The 13377-nt window shown below is 35.6% G+C and overlaps 1 pseudogene; it reads left to right on the forward strand.

Annotated features, from left to right (window-relative positions):
• Positions 1-9096: 9096 nt before the first annotated feature.
• LOC110453843 overlaps positions 9097-13377 on the forward strand; it is a 14215-nt pseudogene continuing 9934 nt past the window's right edge.

Genomic DNA, 13377 nt, shown 5'->3' on the forward strand with positions numbered 1-13377 from the left:
GATCAAGCATCAAACTTTTTCTATTTTCCTTCTCTGCAAAACATTTCAGAAATAAGGTCTCTAGTATAATTGTTAATAAATCATTTCGTCATTATAGAAGGCCAATATCGGAAAACAATTGCTTGATTGGGGTAACGCTTAGGTCATTTGAAGGTAAGTGCCGGGAAAGACGACACTCCTGAAGGAAAGAGGAGAATGAAATAAGGATTCCAACGTCCTCCGAAGAGAGATTCAAAAGGAAATCCCCGATTCTGAAACGATCTTTAAGTTGAAAGTTTAAATGGCAAGTGTTTTACCGTGCTTCAATTATCGTTAGATACTTATGAATCAATATGATTGTGTTAAAAGGCCAATACAGATGGAATTCTTGGACTCTCATACGGAATTATCACTGAAAGAGATTGACATGTATGTCGTATATATCACAAATATCATATCGACACTAAGCAGATAGAGACCACGGGATGTAGGAAGTAATCGATACCGAAGAAATCCATTGCAAGTGAAAGATGCCGCTAATACTGATTAATCATGGTAAAATACAAATTTAAAGAAAGTCATGTTTAAACTTGTTTATTTGTTACAGATCGATAGACTTTTATTTCACAGTTCCAGTGCAAAGGCAGTGTTCTTAGAAAGTTGAATTTCGTATCAAATCAATCACAGTATACAGGATGCAAACGTGCATGAATGTCCCCTAGAACTACTATAGTTTCTTTGTTTCTCGTTAATTATACCCGTAAGTATTTGGAAAACAGTTTTGATTACCCACTATTGCGTAACTTTTTTAATGTTATAATATTTTTCATTCTTTGAATAATGATATCATGGCATACGTTTACTTGTTCGGAAACAGGAATAATGCATTTTCAATGGAAAGCATAGTATGAATATTATGCCAAACAGAAGTTCCCAAACTCGCGATTGTCGGTCATCATGTTCATTTTACTCTCATGAGCTAATTTTATAAAGAAAACATTCTGTAAACTTTGTGTCTCTATACGATTTGAAAATTAGTAAAATAGAGATAAAGGTGATGACCAAACAATCATTCGTTGGGGAACCTCTTTATGATCAGTAACACAACATCCGAGGGTTATGCTGTAAAGACATCGAGACTCATGAACTCACATTCATGGGTGTTGAGCTCGATCACTTCATTGAATGGTGATGCGACATAGGATCAAAATCACTGGACTTGCGAAAAATAACAACCACACGATAACTTAACAACAGTTACCACGTAGACATCAAAACAAAACAAAGAAACAATGAAAACCAGTGTCCTAAAAAGGTGTACCGAAAAGAGTAGACTTTCTTTTACCAAATCTGACACCGTTAAATACACAAAAGTATATAGGTCAGCAAGCTGTAACTAAAAAATAAAGCAACAAGCGAAAATAAAGTATGAGCAGGCACTATAGTTGCTCTTGCATGTCACATTGGGAAATGAACCAAAGTAATATATTAGTTAAATTAAACTGTTAAAACATGTATAAAATACACTTCAAGTATTGATAACTGAATGCACTTAACGTATGCCGTACGGTAAGTAAGTAGACCAATCTACCTCACTAGCGTTATATCCTGAATAAATACAACTTTGTTCTGAACTTGAATATACATAGATGTTTAACTATTTAAAAGAAAGAAAGAAAATAATCGATATTATAACTTTTAATGACTTCACGTTCTTTGTCTATTAACGCACCAAACCATTATTACTAACCACACCTGTTATTTGAGCTTTATGAAAATCATTTTTCAGTACAATTTAACACCATGCCTTGTCTCGAAATCGGAAAAGGCATTGTTGATTTTATGTCGTGTACACCTTCTATAATCCCATATAAATGGTCTGTATTGATCGTGATATGCGTTCTGAATAACGTCGACAGTATGATACTTGAATCAACCTCTTTCAGTGATAGATCTAGTGCTATACACGTTAGAGGTGTATAAGCACTTGGTAATACCGAGAACAGGTACTGTATAGTTCGAATTATTCGCGGGGAATTTATTTATGCCATATTCGTCATCTTAGACTGCGCGATATTAAATACTCTGCGAACATTTCTATAGTCTTTTTCAGTCGCTGTTGTTATATATTCGAACACGAAAATGTTAACAAATTGTTTGTTAACCTGTTTAGTCTGCATGCCAAAACACAGTCGACCACCCGACCTTAAATGACCAAAGCAGTTGCAAGCACGTTAAACTTTAAACAAACGAACACAGTCGACATTGTTTCAGCCAGCCGTCCAGGCTGTGATAGAATCGATACCATTTTGAAATATTTGTCAAGACAAAATGTTTTGACACACTTAGGATAGCCAAATAGAATTGTAGGGAAATATGTACGATGGCAAGGCGAAGTGTTGCGTAGCAACTGGGGACTTTGAATCAGTTAAAGTTTAAGGTCACATTGAGTTCAAAGGTCAAATGAATTGTCCGGATCATAAATTCTTAATCGTTAATATAGAGCTTAATGAAGGTTCAGTGATAAATGTAGGATGGGAAGGCGGTGTTGAATACCACTTTCGGCTCTGTACACCCAAGTGCAATGCCTCATTAAATTGAAACATGATTATTCCGAGCTAAACTTTGTATCGTAAAAGGCTACTAAATGTAGCATTGAGGTCGTTCACTATACACGGTTATGTAATGTAAATGCTCTGAATGGTGCTAAGATAACGTCAAGATATGTGTTAAGTCATATGATAATATTGACCTCTGATCTTTCACGTTAATTTCAAGTGAAAGCAACATATAGGAAAATTGATTACATAAAATATTCAGATGTCATTTGTTAGTGTAGCTTTTAATTTACGCAGTATAGTGTTAAAAATTATGTTACCTTATTTGTTAAGCTCCTTGAAGGGAAACATAAGACAGGTCCTACTGTATGTCACGGTATATATTACTGTAAGGATCTCTGTCCCACTTAGTTGTGGCTTTACCTACATACAGTAATCTCCCTGAATTTCTGTTAGGATACAAACTGTAGCAAAGTTGGGTATAACACTTCCGTTGACTACGTATCACAGTCGGTTAGTGAGACGGTATAAGTACCTGATGTTCTGGGTAAGAATCCCAGTCTAGTGCTTTTTGAAATGAGAACACTGTTGTTAATTATATTTTGTTTTCTTTACTTTCCTTAGGGGAATCCTTAACAAAAACAACGTAGTTATTTCCATGCATGCATGCAACCATACACTACATTGCTGTCTTGTTGATAGGACGTTAAACCATATTAACTAACGCAAACCAAATAAGGTCACCCTTTTTGGGACCATAATCCATAAATTATAATGTTATAATTTGAAAGATAAACGAAGCTCGCCCATTAATCAGGCATACCCGTGACTACGGTTGTCCAGTGCTGAATGATAACACCATTGATAAACAAGATCGCACAATGTTTACAGTGTCATCACTTTAACGGCTGTTTATCTTTCCTCGTGTCAAACACATAAGCGAACGACAAAAGCGTCTGCTATCATGTACAATAACATGTCGGTCAAGTACAACTGTATATGATTGTATCATTTATATCTGTAGACTTTACAGCTATTTGTTGGGTGTTTTTTTTCTCGAGTGAATATCCTAACCTATTTAAATTTATTTAAAGCAAGAAATGTATCTGGAGAATCATGGTCGGGTTATTTTTATGTTCTATCTAACGAGGGAATATTAAAAAAAACTTCGTTTGATGAATCCCAAGGTAATTGTCTTGATTAGTCCTTACTACATTAGCACACATACACACATTTTTGTCTAAACATGGAGGCACGTCATTAAATGATAATCAACTGTTAATAGGACAATAATAAAATAATCAAACGTTTTATTACATGAAGCAAACCATACATAAACCTATGCTTGTTATGAACCTCACTAGAGCAACATACTCTGTCTCTTGCGTACACACACGTTAGCACGCATACACTACACATATGCACGTACTTAAATGACATTAGCTGTAAATAGGACGTTATACAAAATCTAACCAAACAAAACCTCACTTCACTTATCACTGATGGACATATATATATATATATATGTCCATCAGGTACAACGTTGTGGATAGATTATACATCAGCTGTGATATGATTACACATGTCCTCCACACGGCGAAACTGTTGGGAAGATCAGGTAAGTAAATATATGTAACAAGAAACATTCATTTACTTTGATGTGCGAAGTTTACGAAATTAAAATATCGTTATTTTAAAACGATGCTTTGCATCCGATAATTAGATAACAGTGGTGTCAAGTCAAGTAAGTCACTTTCGCAGGCACAAAGACGGAAGCAATCATTTGGGTTTTTCTCTGTTTTAAACAGCTAGTGAAATGTCTTGCCGTTTTCAATAATTATCGGATGAGTTTTAAATTGAATTTCAGTACAATATAATCAGGTCCTATGAAACAAACCTCAAATAACACTTCAACAGATAAAAGCCCTGATTGATTAACCAATTCAAAATAAATAGCATGTCTGAGATATACCTGGTTGTTCAATAAGTGCTGTTCCCAGATTTCAGACTTGTGATTACCATGGTTAACAGATCAAAGACGAATGATTTTGAACAGAAAATGTGACACCTGAAGATTATTGTGTTTTTTTGCTGTTTTTATTTATTTTTAAAAATCTATCTGCAATAAAATATCACATAAATGGTAACAGAAATACGCACGTTTTAGCCTTGTTTTATTCGGTGGATTTTTCACAATATTTACACATGTCCTGATTACAAACAATAGACTTTGTTAATAGTTAGATTTTGTTGTGTAGATCCATAAAAATGCAATTTTTGTTTTGCCAATACAGTATTCTACATTATGTATTTGCTAATTTTGGTGTTGTTTCCTTTTAATCTGGATACTTGTAGAACATGGGTGATTCATTGTACAAAAATACCAACCATTGCTCCTCCATACTGCTTCATATGCAGGTGAAGACCAAAGTATGTCACTGTGACCTATATACCAAGATAAGTGTACAGCTTCGTAAAATAAGATATCAATACCGGTCTACGATTATGGATTACATTGCAATACTTGATCTTGTTCAAGATGTTGTTAAAACAAGCATAATATTTGTGTTACATGTAACAACTTCCGGCACTGACTAATATATTGCTAGAATATCATAAAAAGTAAACGGTCTTAGTTTTCATATAAGATTTTACAAATATTTCTATTGCAGGTATACCTTAATCAATACATACCATGTTGAAATACATGAATTTGAAGAAAATGTAATACAATTAAAAGCATCATATTGAGAAGTTTTAAGATACAAATGATAGACGAACATTGTTATGATTACCGCCCTTCAAAGATATAAATAAATTCTTTACTTTTCGTTTTCTTGCATTTTGGCTACCAATACGTCGATAAAAAAGAGGTTACATGATCTGAAAGTTTATCAATTTTGTGTTGGAAATGTTGACCAACAATGTATCAATTATTACCATCTATAAATTGTCATGTATAAATATAACTGATATTGTGTATGACATATATAGAGAATAATACATGCCTTTTTCCATATCACATCCAGTATCAACCCGAGACTGCAATATCAGCCCTAGGGCTGATATTGGTCGAGGGTTGATACTGGGTGTGATATGGAAAAGGGCGTGTTTTATTCTGTTTATTACATACTTACTAATAAAAACTACTATCTTATGATTTATTTTTATTTTTGGAATATTGAAAAACGAAAAAAAATCCAAAAGGGGAATGATATGGGTTTTGCGGGCTGATACAGGTTTTGGGGTGTGATACGGCGGGGGCTGATACGGGTTTTGGGGTGTGATACGGCTAGGGCTGATATGGGTTAGAGCAATTGTATCGTATCGCATATACAAAAAACCCGTATTTATTAGTAAGTATGTAATAAAAATACATACTGCTACATAAGATAAGTATTCCAATCCCACAAAAGTAATATCATGTGAATACCAACTCCGGTTTAATTAGAATTCTGTTATTTAGTTGTTCGTCTTATAGTTCGCTGTGTTAACCCGTATGTCTTTCACTATTGCTGTAGGTTATGATGACAAATGGTTTACCGGTTGCCAGTTTAAAGTGACCAGGTGGAATACTGTGTCTGGAGCTTTCGGCAAGGCTTTATCACTTATGATGTATGTTATGTTGACAACTGGTTTAACACACAAAATATCGGTACCAGATCCGCGCTATCGTAAAAAGGCAAATACATCAACATACCATGCCTCAAGCTCACATACATACAAGGACGTATATATTACTCTCATGGAGGAACGTCCTCAAGTGACCTTAGCTGTTAATAATATGTTTTAAAAAATCAAACCAAACCCTGATGCTGTTCTGCTTTATTGCATATTTCTGTCACTGACCGCGAACCGGGCATATACGTCGGGATGCGGAGTGGTCGATCAGTCGGACGATATCCATCCGGCGTTATGGATTGAACCTGCCAAGCACGCAGGGTTTTTCTTCCCTACCAAAGCAGCCTGCGAGTAGTTTGGCAATCCGATTACTTATCCCACCAGCTACGTGCATTGTAAATATATGCCCGTGTGTTCACCCGCTAGAGTGGTGATTCTCCCTTTAGGACAAGAATGCCAGCTCCAGTCTCAGGGACGCCGGTTTTGCCAACCATGAGGTTACACCTCCTTCTTGCCCCCCGCGATTTTACCCCTGTAGGTTGGGGATCAAGACAAGATTACGCTTGGTGTTGCCCACTGCACGTATCATCAGAGGCGGTAAATGTGGTACCCCCTGCATAATTGTGGATTTGCTTTTATGCCCTCTATTTTGGGACACACATTATTATTGTTGTTGTTTTTATAATACATGCTTAACGGCCAATCAACACAGGATAGGTCATTAGGGCCAACAAATTGTCAACAAAACCAAATGAAAAATAAAAACATCAAACAAACTTAAAGGTAAAAGACATGACAATTTGAATATTTGAAGTGGCCATGGTAACTCATATCCTATTGTAGAAACAGTATTTTTTTCTCGAAAAGAAAGCGACCAAAATAAATCAGTTACACCCGTTGCAATATTTGGGATGTTAATATTTCATTCTACTTCTAACTACTTTTTATTTCCTAATCCCTTGCTCGACAACACCTCACTTGTGGCACGTTCACCCAGATGAGGAAGGCAATGCGTTCTATCCCAAGCCGGAACATACCAAAGTCCTTAAAATGGCTGTTGTTTATTCTCTGCTCAATGTTCAGTTTAAGGGGAATTGCAACAACTGGTTCACCCATTGCCATTATAATATGATCGTGCGGAATGATGTGCTGGGTAACCCCGGCATGGTATTTCAGTGAGATAGCACTATAAAGTCGACATCAGATCCGGTCTCTCTCTTGTAGGAAATCAGATCAATATAACAAAGGTTGCAGCAGATAAATTAGGTCGGTTTCGTGACACCATTTAAATGGCAAAGCCCAAGTTGTTCTAGCTGTATAAAAAAACCTTTTAAATTATTTCATAATAAATATATTATAATATACATTGTCCATTCCATAGGAGAGGGCTTGTATAGGCATTATATGAATTTTGTTTAAGATGCAATATTCAATAAAATTCTTGAAACAAATCCCAAGTTCTGCAGAGGGTTCCCTCATAAGCCGTCACTTACGAGCAGTTATATCCTTTTCCCCGATATCCAACTTGCAGGGGTGCTAGTCTCTGGTAGCGACTGTCACGCAGTAATGAGAAAGATTTTAAAAAAAAATCCTTGCATTTACTGTTAATTGCCAAAGCATGCACAACTTTATGGTTTGGTGAATTATTGTTAATTCCAAAATATGTACAAAGGAAATCCAGGTTACGGCTTTTTTGCCCACATTATCATTAGAATTTAAAATGTACAGTATTTATTTATTTTTTATCTTTGAATATTCTTTGATACTATTTTATAATCTCTTATGGTATATAATTTGTTTAAATATGAGCTCTGTAGTGTTCAAGAGGTACACAGAAATATGGCAAATTGACTAAACTGGTTACCATGGCAACCATAATGAAAAAATCGTTCCATTACAGTATTGAGAGAATTATTAGAAAATAAAGAAAACTTGGTTCAAAGATAAGGATCTCTAATATGGTAGATTTGGGATAAAAAATGGGGAATCATACTTTGACATTTGCATGATGTACGGCTAATTAGCTCGAATGCTATTTCAGTATGGAGCTTAAGGACAATTTCCTGTTGGTTGCCGCCATTGATTTTGGAACTACGTACACTGGTTATGCCTATTCCACTCTAAAAGAATTCCAGACCGATCCTCTGAAAATTAACATGATGACCTGGAATGCGGGATCAGGAGGACTTGTGTCTCAGAAAACATCCACCTGCGTTCTATTTAAGCCATACACACATATTTGTCCACACATGGAGGCACGTCATTAAATGATAATCAACTGTTAATAGGACAATAATAAAATAATCAAACGTCTTACGTCCTGAGCTGCTACTCTGACGTTTATTTTTGGTTTGTTTTATTTTGTTTTAACATCCTGTTACATGTAACGGCTACTGTCAATTAGGGTTTCATATATAAATTGCTCTGGACGACGTATCTTCCCCCTTATGTGTATGAACTTCATTTGCCAGATATATACATACTAGATTATAAAATAGACTTTTGGGCTATGTATCTTTCAGTTCATCAATTCTACAAACTCGGATATCAAATCAGGTATAATATGATCAACGTCAAATCGTATTTAAAATTGATGAAAAAATAAATTCCAACTAATTTAATGCACTATTGTTCGTAACATATGATAAGATCCTGTGACTATATATAAATAAATATAATGTTAACAATTTCTCCACATAGTTAACGTATGCATGATATGATTTTCAGGTAGTTTTAAACCATACATAAAATTACGCTTGTTATGAACCGTACTCGACCAACATACTCTTTCTCTTGCGTACACACACGTTAGCACGCATACACTACACATATGGAGGCACGTACTTAAATGACATTAGCTGTACATAGGACGTTAAACAAAATTAAACTAAAGAAAACCTCACTGCACTTATCACTGATGGACATATATATATATATATATATATCGTAGCAGGTACAACGTTGTGGACAGATCCTACATCAGCTGTGATATGACTACACATGTCCTCCACACGGTGAGACTGAAGGTAAGATCAGGTTAGTAAATATATGTTAAAATGTTCAGAACATCACATCATATCGGTTATTGCGTTGCAAATATAGTTTAGAAAAAAGCTACATGTGATTGCCTATACATCAGACAATATATGTCCATAAGAGCAAGACAGTTTGTATAAGCCAGTGCGACTGATGTAAAGAGATCGGGAATAAGGTTTCTGGAACTTACATAACGATATCACTTTTGTATTTCGAAAACATGGACGAAAACAGTTATTGGATTAATTATCGTTAATTTTCACGTATTAATGCAGTATAAAAATGACTTTGTCTGGTTTGGGAGTTTGTTGCCCTACAGTTCCATTGAAATTCATATACATTGTTTTTATAGTTTTAAATATTTTTTCAATAATACTTTGAAAAAAACAACTAATTATGGTTGCCATGATAACCACTTGCGTATATGTATACAATTTCGTCAATTGTTTTACCTATCTTTCTTTTGAAAAAAAGATGTATTACTTCAGCCTTTCCTTCACTTTGAAAACAAGTTGTTTTTAACATGTTTTATTGCTTTTAAGAGAAAAACTATACACAATTATGACAAAAATAAATTCATTATTTTGTCAAATAATGATAATAATAAGATTTTTTTTTTTTTAGAAAATTTCTGTAAATTTTAAGTCGTTACCGAGACAACAATTTAAAAACATCTTTCTTTTCATGAAATATTCGATATCTTTTAAATTAGAGAAACGGTGATTATAAAGATGAACGTTTTGAATATTTGGAATTTTGGGGCCAAAACGTGCAAACCATACAAGGTATTTTGCCTTCTGTTTTGTTATTTTACGAGCTGGAAGATCCATGCATGATATAATAGGTGACATGACTAATTAAACCGAACGAATTTCAGTATGGAACTTAAGGACAGTTTCCTGTTGGGTGCCGCCATTGATTTTGGAACTACATACAGTGGTTACGCCTATTCCACTCGACATGATTTCAAAACCGATCCCCTGATTATAAATGTAATGTCATGGACTGCGGTATCTGTCGGACTCACGTCTCAAAAAACATCCACCTGCGTTCTGTTTAAGCCAGACGAGACATTTCATTCCTTTGGGTATGCGGCTGAAGATTTTTATAATGAGCTGGCAATGGATGATAACAACAGAGACTGGTATTTCTTTCGTCGCTTCAAAATGGATTTGTACAAAAATCATGTAAGTTGTCCTTTTTAATCACTTCATCCGCAATCGCAGTGTTCCTGTGCTATTTATTTTCCAAATTGATGATATTTGGCTTAATTACATGTATGCTGGGATGAAGGGCTACCAAGTTTGTTCAAAAGAATGACCTTCAAAAGGCAGTCCATGCAATATGTATTTTTACAGGACAGATCTGGTGAAAGTCAAAGATTTACAGGACCGAATTTTACCAGAATAATTCATTTTACCATTCCAAATTATGTTCATAAGACATACCTATAATAAGCTATATTTTACACCAATATTGAACAAAAATCACAAACAAACAAAAAAAACTGTGATTTTTATCAAACACTTTGTCCCAGGTATCATCCTCGCTTTGGGAGTCCTCACTGAAATCAACCTCCTTATCGTATTTTTCAAAGAAAGTATTAAGTTTATGAATGAGGTCCTCGTCAACCCCAGCACACGCCTTCTCCAACACCCTAGCACCCTCCTCTTCCACATTAGCACTCTCTTTCACCCCAGCACTCTCCTCTTCCAACACCCCAGCCCCCTTCTCCAAAAGCAGTTTTTCTCCTTTGAATGATCTTAAAGAAATTCCTAGAATGCAAAAAAAGGAAGAATTAAAATACAAATAACAGAAATGAATTTTAAGGACTTTTCCAGGCAATAAATATAACCGGTACATGTATACATGTAATCATAGTATAACTAACTATAAATCACTTTATCTATGGTGGGGTTTCAAAAGCTTCTGTGACAAAAAAAATGAAATAATTTTAATTCTATGGAATTCCTAAACACAATCTGGAGTCATTGGATGATGTAGATGTTTTACTGGAACAGCCCTAATAGTGAAATATGATTAGTAAACAAAACGGAAATGCAAAATTAATAATATCCGGTGTAAGTTGAAACATTATTTTGTTAATATAAAGTAAACAAGAATAAACCGCAACATTATCTTTTTGTTTTAACCTTTCACATCAGGACTGCTTGCAATTGGCCATTTTTGTAGGTGAATAATTTTTGATGCACTGTTTGTGACGGTCTCTACCGCAGACTCGAATCGTTTTAAATGGTTTCCTATCGGACATAGTTGGAGTCCTGCCTTTTAAGTAGTTCCGCTGGTAGAGGCATGAAGCCAAGACATCAGCCAATTGCTCCATATTTCTAAAACACGATATTTATATAAATATGACATTTTGCTGAATTATTTTTTGGAACTTTTGGTTGAGAAAATTCAAATTGATCCTCTTATTAAGAAAGAAGTAAAGTACATAAGTTCAGAGTACTAATATTACCTTTCTTTGTACCCTTTAATGACATATATTGTCACTGCCACCCACACACTGGCGTCTCCTATGGTTGTATCTGCAGTCTGGAGTTTCAGCGACAACTGCATCAGAGGTTTCAATATCTCCTGAAAAAAGTAATACTATACTTGACGACTTGGTATTAAAATCCATATTTCATGCTAAATATACAGCTGTATATATTTAAGCAAAACAGGTTTTTTATTGAAATGTATCGGGTTAATATTTATTTCTACCGGTATGTTGAACTTTCCTGGTAATGTAAATCATAACATAATGTTATCATTTTAAGCATAATTGAAAATAAAAATGAACCTGAATAAAGAGAATGAAAGCGAGAACATCCTTGTTGGTCATGATCTTCGGGATGCCTTCAGCCTTGGCTTTGTCGTGCGACTGTGTGGCAGGGTGAGCCTCGTATGCCCTGAAAGTTCTGATAAAGGTTGCAATTCCTCTGGAGAGATGTGCCAACTAGCGTTTTCCTGTTACTTTGCATGGCATTACACCACCGAACCATGCTATTGCCTTCTTCCGGCCACTTTTGTTTGTATACTGCTTGGTATAGTGGTAATAAATACCAATCAGCAATGTTATTGTTTTGTCATATAGTGTGTACATTTTCATTACATCTCTGAATTGAAATTACAATCGGTGGATGAAACAGTGGATATTAATCATCTCTGGATTCAACTCCTTTTTCAACAGAGCTGCAAGCCCGGATTTGTGTCCGGTCATGTTCGATAACATAATGAAACAATCTTTATCTGTTTTATCAGATAACCTGTCTTAGTGTCTGTCTCTGGAAAGTAAAGTTGAATTCATTTGCTATAATACATTCTAACACGATTCGTGTGCAACGCGTGTTTTGATTGGATACCGACCATGTTCTAATATGCGATAGAAGCATGTTCAATCGTGTTAAGCTCCTCCCATCGCACTTAAGCCACGCCCTGTTTCTAACCAAAACAATATGGCGTCAAGCTCGCCCTTAGCGAAATCCCGCTGATAAGGCTAGCAGGCAACAGAACAGAAACGACCGATGAAATGTGTTTTTTGAATAAAGTAAAAAGTAAAAAGTAAACATTCCTTGTTCTTACCTCCATTTATTACTGAAACGTTCATTCCATCCGTGTAAAGACATCTATTTAGATCCGAAATAAAATGAACAATTTCACATGTGTCGTATGCTTGTTTGTTTGTTTGTTTGTTTGATTTTGTTTAACGTCCTTTCAACAGCCAAGGTCATTTAAGGACGGCCTCCCCTGCGTGCAAGATGCATGCGTGTAGTGTATGTGTATGTATTCTGGGAGGCTGCGATATGTTCGTGTTTGTCTTCTTGTAATAGCGCGGAACTGATGCCGACTTTATAGTGCTACCTCACTGAAACATACTGCCGAAGACACCCAGCAGGACGCCCCACCCGGTCACATTATACTGACAACGGGCGAACCAGTCGTCCCACTCCTAATTTGCTGAGCGTTAAGCAGGAGTAGAAACTGCCATTTTTAAAGACTTTGGTATGTCTCGGCCAGGGGACAGAACCCAAAGCCTTCCTCACAGGGGCGAACGCTCAACAAATGGCCAAAAGTGAGGCATTGTCAAGGGAGACATTAGGAAGAAGAAAGTTATTTAGAAAGGAGAGAAGAGATAAGGTCCCAAATTTAGTCGCCTCTTACGATCATGCAATTGGGG

This window comes from Mizuhopecten yessoensis, unplaced genomic scaffold (assembly GCF_002113885.1).
Source record: "Mizuhopecten yessoensis strain PY_sf001 unplaced genomic scaffold, ASM211388v2 scaffold7521, whole genome shotgun sequence".
Taxonomy (NCBI): Eukaryota; Metazoa; Mollusca; class Bivalvia; order Pectinida; family Pectinidae; genus Mizuhopecten; species Mizuhopecten yessoensis.